Genomic DNA, 8,435 nt, shown 5'->3' with positions numbered 1-8,435 from the left:
CAGGCTATGGAGATGCCCATCAATAGATATTAGGGTTAATTATCCTTTTGCCCTCAGTGGTGTCCATGTACTCAGTTTTGCCCTAAGATGCGAATTCTGCTCAGTTTTGCCCTCAGATGCGAATTGTGCTCAGTTTTGCCCCTAGTCCGTGCGCACCGACTCGTTCCGTGAACTCTGCCGTCTCCGTCAGGTCAACCTTTTGACTCGGCCCTTACAGGTGGGACCAGGGGACATAAACGGCCAATTTTATTCAGACCATTGCACGCGTGGCTTGTGGGACCCAGCAGAGAGCTGTTGAGCAGAGAGCCGTTGGCGGGTGTGCTATATAAGCGGGCAACAGCGGCGGTGACCACGGAGACAGAGAGCACGACAGTGACCACGGCGAGAGAGTGAGCACGACGGCGGGAAGCTAGCTGTGGAGGGCGCAGCGGTGGGAAGCTAGCAGTGGAGGGCGCGGCGGCGTTGAGATCCCTTCGGCTCTGAGCTCCATGTCTTCCACAAGCTCCCGCGCCATCTCGCGGATGCAGAGCTGGGCGCGTGTGGACATGCCTGTCTTCGTCAGTCTGCGGTGCCGGGCGGGCGTTGATCGGAGGGTTTCTCAGACGCCGAGGAACCAGAATCGTCCGTTCTACGCGTGCAGCGAGAATGGGGTAAGAATCAGGGCAATTGCACCATTTTCTTGGTCGGGATCTTTGAGCAATGGGTTGATCTGTTTGGTGTTCATGCAGGTGACATGCTTCTTTCTTTGGGTTGATGCTCTGGCCAAGACTCCGATGAATGAACTGCAAGAAGAGCATGAAGAATGGTTGCACATGCTGCCACGAATGGCAGTGGCCGCACCACGAGCTCCGGAAGAAGGGATGGAGGGCGAAGCATGCACTGACAGAGAGCTAGCTGTTGAGCTTAGGATGTTGAAGAAGAAGGTTAGGAAGCTTGAAGATCAAGCACTACCAATACCCATTTGCAAATACTTTTGGGCATTTGTAGGTATGGTAATCGCACTGGTTGTAATGTTGAAAATGTATGGAAAGGCATGAATTATGGAAGAATTTGTAATCTTGAAATTGTTTGAGAAATCCACCTAGTTTAAATGTTGGTTAAAGTTGTTTAAATGTTGAAACAAAAAGAGAAGAAGTGACCAACATTTAAATATGTTGGAAAAAAGTGAACAAATTAGGAATTCAGAAACTTTTGATCAATGAAATGCAGCTCTCTGCTCTGCCATTCTGTCCAAAAAAAGGTTGCTCTTGGGCCAAATTCAGAGCGTAGAGCCAAGTGCAGGCTAGACTAATGGGCCAACTGCATCCAATTAGGCTAGGCCCATTCGGGGGTTCTCTTGCATATTTTTCTGTTTTCTATTCTGATTTAATTTAGGCAGTAAATCATAATGCTGGAACTTTTTGTGGAAGCTAATTGAATTATTCCGGAGCCAAACAATTAAGGTTAGAAATTTTTTGGAGCTGTTAATTAATCCAATTCAAATACACCATGATTTAAATCAAAGACCAAAATTTCATGGAAAATGTGCCTCAGCTCTGGTAGAGGTTTACGCCAGGTGCCAAAATAAATGAACAATTTTTAAGGGCATTACATTGAGAAAAACATAATTTGTCTAAAAAATGAAGGGTGGAAAATGCACAAAAAATTGGTGCGGCTGGGGACTCAAACCCAGGACCGCGTGGGTTTGTGGTGTTTAGGGCCGCACTGGTAACCGCTAGGACAGATGGCAAGACTTTGACATGGATAGGGAAGGAAGGTATACATAGTGAGATTGTGAATTTATTTTAAAAAAATAGTGAGACCGTGAATGTTTGCACACGCGTGAGAGTGGTTTTCCATTGTTTTGCACTTAAATTTTGGAGGGTTGGAAGGTTGAAAATGTATGTTGCACTACCACATGATTTTGGTCAGAGTGGCACTTGGTTTAGGGTTAGAGTGGCACTTGGTTTAGGATTTAAAGGGAATAAATTTGCATGTTAGTTCATGAATTTTTGTTTGAATGAAACAGAGGGCTTCTCACCCCCTCTGATTTTCATTAATGAAAACCACAAGTTCTCGAACTTCATGACTTGTTTAGGGAAGAAATGATATGTTTGGGCACGGACATTTTTAACACACATAATAAACCCTAATAACTTAGATAAGATGGAACACACCGTACCATTGCAATAACTTAGATAAGTTCACGGACAGTTCACAGACACATGACGAAACATGACACGACACGACATGACATAAAAAAGCAACAAAATAAAAAACGAAACATGACGAGCTTGACTCCGGGCTTGAACATCTTCATCTTGACCGTCTTCTTCCACCTTGGCCGCGCGTGCCCCTTCAACGCCGTATTCATCTTCACACCTCCTCCTCCTCCTCGTAGGGAAGGGAGTGCATCTGGCCTGGAGCGGGGAAGATGCGCTCGTAGTTGGTGTAGATGTTGTAGACGGTGAAGAAGATGGCCTCGCAGCCGCACCAAAAGACTTGGACGAGGAGCTTGCGCGCGTCAAATGGGTTGGTGAAGGTGACCGTGAGCAGTAGGAGGATGCTGCCGCGGTCACGAACCTCGTTGAGGGTGAACATCCTCGGCGAGCCCCGTGGGAGGTGGGCATAGCCGGCTCTAAGGAAGGCGCGGGTGAGTTCGACGGAACCCCTCCACCTTGAAATAGCCCACACACGGAGCTCCCTCTCCACGAGCACGCCCGGTGGGTAGCGCAGCTCCGGCACGATAGGCGGACGGTTGAAGGTTGGCCCGTTGAACCGCATCTTCACTTAGTCTCGCTTGGGGATCGGAGGGCTCGGTCGCTTGGGTGTTTGAAGCTGGAGAGGATCGGATCTGGCTTGTGGGTGGGAGAGGAAGAGAGGCACCCCATTTATAGGCCTGTGCGTGGGAGAGGAAGAGAGAAAGGATGAGAATTGTGCGTGTGTGAATCCGGACGTGTGTGTGTGTATCCGTTACGTTTTGCACACTTAATTTTTTGCACGAAAACGATGCATGGGGCGCGTGCGTGCATCTGAATCACTGCATAGCTCTTTGACCGGGCGGTGCATGTGAATCGCTGCCCTGAACCACTACACTGAACCACTTAGCTCGCCTCGCTAGCCTAGCTCACCTAGCGCGCCTCGCTCGCCTCGCTCACATGCATGCACGTCGCCGCCTCCCGCGCATGCAAACCCACGTCGCTGCCTCCATGCATGCAAGGCCTGGAAAGGCTGAGACGGGCTATTTACTGCGGTCTCAGACCCAGAGCACGAGACGGCCCAACGGTCCATCCAGCGCGCCCGGTATTTGTTAAAAAAACAATCTCCCAGCCAATCAGATTGCATCTCGTGGATCGCCCCCCTCCTCCCCGCAAATTCCTTCTAGAAGGGTTAGATCGACGGCCCTTGATCGCCGCTAGGGTTAGATGAACGGTCCTTATTCAGCGCTAGGGTTAGCGGGGTTTGGGAGGGGTTTGAAGCAGTCAAAGCTATGTTTGACCAGATTTCAAATGAGCATAATAAATTAAATAAAAATCAGAAAAATAAAAAACCTGCGCATAGTCTTCTTATGTCATATACTAACGATTTAAGTTGATAAACAAGGTTTACGTACATTTAAATGATAAGTTCATGTGTATTGTATGATATCTCGAGTATCTCAGACTCTCTTGTATGAAGTGAAGAGAAGTGTTTTGGGGAAATGAACATGAAAATTTCAAAAAACTAACCACAGCTTCATTTTGGAGTGACTAAGAAGGATCCAGGCTTAGTTTTTCATTTTGATGTTTTACACTTGTTTAAATCTTGGTCAAAGTTAAGTTTGACCAGAATTCAAATGAGCAAAACAAATTTTAAAAAAATAAAAAATGGAAAAACCAGCGCACATAGTCTGTACATATAGAATATATGTGTAGGAAAGTTATTTGGCTGATTTAGACAAGGTCGAAATTTCTTTTGCTTAGAAATGAGGCTGTTTACCCTACCTTTGGACCCCTCTTTTTAGCACATTTTTCATGAAAATTTCAAAAAGCTCACCACAACTTCATTTTGGATTGACTAAGAAGTATCCAAGCTTAGTTTTTCATTTTGATGTTTTAGACTTGTTTAAATCTTAGTCAAAGTTAGGTTTGACCAAAATTTAAATGAGCAAAACAAAATTCAAAAAAATGTTTCATAATTATTCATGTGCTCATTCAAACATCATCCAACAGATATTTAAACATCATGTCAAACATACTTCTAACATAGGTCCAACATCATCCAACAGAAATACAACATGTCAAGTGATAAATGTTTCATAATACAACATCATCCCTTATTCATAATGTTTCATAATTATTCATAGATAGCGTTGGGGCTTCTGTCTGTTCCTTGAGCTTCTTGCCATCACTTTGCTCCTCGTGCACCTTGTGCTCATTGTTTCTTCTCTTCTTCTCTTGGTTGTCGATACCTTGTGCATCTTCTTCAAACCTACCATAGAGCTGTGCAAAACATAAACGGTAATGAGATCATGTCAAGTGATAGATGTACAGTAGTATTTGACCCTTGCAAGATTTACATACCTAGCAGAACTCACAACAACAGAAGGTTGGTCACCATTTGGAGCCTCACTTGGATCATCATTTGGAGCCTCACTTGGATCACCATGATCACCATTTAGAGCCTCACTTGGATCACCATTTGGAGCCTCACTTGAATCATTATTTGGAGGATATTTTGGATCATCGTCAAAATCATGCGGTTGTTGACCATCATCATTTGGAACCTCGTCAAAATCCTTATCTGATGCAACCAGCTGTTGACCATCATTTTCATCATCTGTTGAGGCAACCGGCTGCTGACCAACATTTTCATCGAAGCCTTCTTCGAAACTCTCTCCGAACGCTGGATCTACTGTGTTATCACAATACTTACCAAAATGAGCAGACCCACCACACCTTGTGCACTTACGCTTCCTCGCTCCAAGTCCAGCTCCTTCGCTGCGAGGTCTGATTTGACTGTTCCTTGGTCTACCCGCTGCTCTCTTCAGAATTGGAGCGCAAAGCTTGAATTCAGGGTCCACCATGTCCCATTGTTGTTTTCCCTCCATAGCAAGCAAGGAATAAGCATATGTGGCTTTGAACCTTGCAACAGAGTAGTAATCATGCACATACTATTGTATGTTCCCTGCTGGACCTGGGAGAGAAGTGATGAAAAACAAGGCATGAATGCATGGCAACCCAGTTATCTGCCATTGCCTACAACTGCAAGTTCTAGCTTCTAAATTCGCTGGATATCTCCATTCCCTCTTCTCTTTATCCAAATATGATATCTCTGCTGTGGTACCCGAGCAAAGAGTCATGTTCATTTCCAAGCCTGTTGTCTTCTGCTTCAGTTCATTCATCATGGTAGGGATGATAATGTGGCCCATGAATTTTGCCTCAGCTATTCCTGCACGATAATGAAATTTCTACATGTATTCTATCCTTATCCTGTCAAGCAAATCCACCACATAATGACCCTTTAGTTTCCGATCATTGAGTTGAAAGACTCTGCTAGATTATTGTGCACATAGTCAACTTTGCTCACTTCACTGAATTGGCTTCTGGCCCATAACTTGGAGTGGTGTGTTTCCAAGTATTCTTTCACTTTGGGATTCATGTATAACTGCCTCAAGTGGTAGTTGTGCTTCTTCACACTGCATGTCAAAGATGCTGGCCATAAATTGTCGGTATACACCTTTCCTTTTAATTTCTTCATGAAATTTGCAGCAAGGTGACGCATGCATTCCCTATGCTCTACTCCAGGGAACACATTATCCACGACCACTTCTAAACCTTTGCAGGCATCTGTATGAATGACCAACCCATTGGGATTTGCAATAGCCCGGCGGAGATTATGCAAAAACCAAGTCCAGCTCTCCTCAGACTCTGTCTCCAACACACCATAGGCAACTGGAAATACAAAACTATGTGCATCAACTGCACAAGCTGCTACTAACTGTCCTTTAAACCTCCCTGTGAGAAAAGTGGCATCAATAGCCAAATAAGGCCTGCAGCCTGCCAAAAAAACCCGGCGACAAGCCTCAAAGCAGACAAAAACCCTCCTAAAGCATTCCTTGGTCTTTGTCACTCCCCTGAATGTGTACTCCACGGTGTGGTGATCAATATCTACAATACTACCTGGGCTTGTCCTCTCCACTTCACCTTTGAATGAATACAACAATTGAAAACTTTCCTGCCAGTTACCATAAATAGAATCCATAGCATGTTGTTTACCATTGAACAACCTCATGTATGGTAAATCTATCTTGAACTTATCTTTGATGTTCTTTTGCAATTCCTTTGGACCCACTTGCTGGTTTTCTTTCACCCACTTCTTTACTTCTTCTGCCATCCATCTTGACTTGGCTCTACTAATTGTATCCTTCCTAAGGGTTGATTCCTGGCATGTGTGCTTAAAAGGGTTCACTTTGACCTGAACATTAGTGCTATTCCGCATTTTAGATGCAAGCAGCCTCCATGGACAACCTTCAGTCGGACAGTGCACTCTGTAACGTACTTGATCACTCTTGTCAACTTTGAAAGTACATTCTACCTTGATGCAGTATGTCACAAGTGCATTTCTACACTCATTCATGGATGCAAAAACTGTACCTTCTTCCATATGAGGGTTCAAAGGGTCCCATTCAACAGCTGCAAGGTCTTTGTCCTCACCCATCGCGTCATCATCCACACAGACTGCATTGTGAGCCTCATCTTGATTTTCAGTCCGAGGTGCCCGTCATAAATTCTGAATAACATCAGAATATAGCTTCTCTTCATCAACCCCAGAATTGTAGCCATCAGGCTCCACTTCAAGGGGGACCCTACTGCTGTTGCCCACACTTGTCGAGCCACCACGTCGCCGTGCACCAACTGAACTGTTCTGGCTAGAGATGCCATTACGACTTCTTGGTTCTCCCCGAGATGTTGCACCCGCCATCCTAGGTCCAAATGCCTGCTCAAGCACATCAACTTGCAGCCTCACATGAAAATTATCTTTCTCTTTATGCAGAACAAACATGGTAGCTAGCTCTTCATCATTACTAACTGTCACCCAATTCTTTTCCCCATCATAGTATTTGTATACCACTTCATCAAGCAAACCCTAAGGATATTGGCTACAAATTACCTCCCCAAATTGTCTGAAACTCCAATTACAAGCCATTGGCAACCAATAATCAAAACCTCCTTGGTATTTCTTCTTATCCTTTGCATCGAACATGTACCGGTCACTTCTAATGTGCACCATGAAAGCAAACCGCAACTCCATCCTAACCGGCGAAAAATAGAGACGCAATCAGCACACTAATTGGGAAAACCTACTCGAATCGAGTGTTCAAAGGCACAACTAAGCTCAATCTAAACAAGAGGCGAGACTTTCCCCTCGGGAACCCAGTCGTGGACGCGGCGGATCTCTGGCCCGATGCCTGCCTCGCCAAATACTCCGGGGTCGTCGCTGCTCACCATTTTGCCCTAGGGTTCTTCCTCCTAGTTTAAATAGCTCCAGCAGCCCCCCACCTTTGAGCGCTCCGGCCGGGCACACGGAAGGAGGCCGCGCCGCGGATCGAGCAGGTGGCGGGCGCCCCACCCGTGGCGCCGCAGGAAGGTGGTGGGCGTCACAGGTAGTCGTGGAGCATAGGCGCAGGGAGGTAGCGGCGGAGCAGGCCGTGTAGTTGGTGGCAGGGCAGGTGCTGGCCGCGGCGCAGGACAGCCGACCGGGCGGATGGGTTGCCAATGATTTGGGGATTTAGTTGCACGGGCCTACAGGTCAGCTCCGGACCCACGTCCATGCGGTCCCACGTGTAAGCTCCGGACCCACAACCACTAACGCCGGCGGACGGAATGGACTCAAATATGGCCGTTTGGCCTCGTCATAGTTGTTGTGCTCGGACTAGGGGCAAAACTGAGGACAATTCGCATCTGAGGGCAAAACTGAGCACATGGACACCACTAAGGGCAAAAGGATAATTAACCCTAGATATTAATGTGAGTGAGTAGGGATTGCCATGCAACGGATGCACTAGAGCTATAAGTATATGAAATCTCAAAAAGAAACTAAGTGGGTGTGCATCCAACTTGCTTGCTCATGAAGACCTAGGGCAATTTTGAGGAAGCCCATCATTGGAATATACAAGCCAAGTTCTATAATGAAAAATTCCCACTAGTATATGAAAGTGATAACATGAGAGACTCTCTACTATGAAGATCATGGTGCTACTTTGAAGCACAAGTGTGGTAAAAGGATAGTAACATTGTCCCTTCTCTCTTTTTCTCTCATTTTTCATTTTTTTTCATTTTTTTCATTTGGGCCTTTTCTCTTTTTTATGGCCTCTTTTCTCTCTCTTTTTTTATTTGGGCTTCTTTAGCCTCTTTTATTTATTTTTCGTCCGGAGTCTCATCCCGACTTGTGGGGGAATCATAGTCTCCATCATC

The 8,435-nt window shown here is 45.7% G+C and overlaps 1 pseudogene; it reads right to left on the bottom strand.

Moving 5' to 3' along the window:
- Positions 1-6,119: 6,119 nt before the first annotated feature.
- On the bottom strand, positions 6,120-7,167 carry LOC147987637 (uncharacterized; annotated as a pseudogene).
- Positions 7,168-8,435: the final 1,268 nt, after the last annotated feature.

The sequence above is a fragment of the Triticum urartu genome, chromosome 2A, assembly GCF_056163025.1.
Source record: "Triticum urartu cultivar PI428250 chromosome 2A, HENAU_Tu73, whole genome shotgun sequence".
NCBI lineage: Eukaryota > Viridiplantae > Streptophyta > Magnoliopsida > Poales > Poaceae > Triticum > Triticum urartu.
The sequence above is the reverse complement of the archived record's forward strand: the minus strand, read 5'-3'. Positions and strand labels throughout refer to the sequence as shown.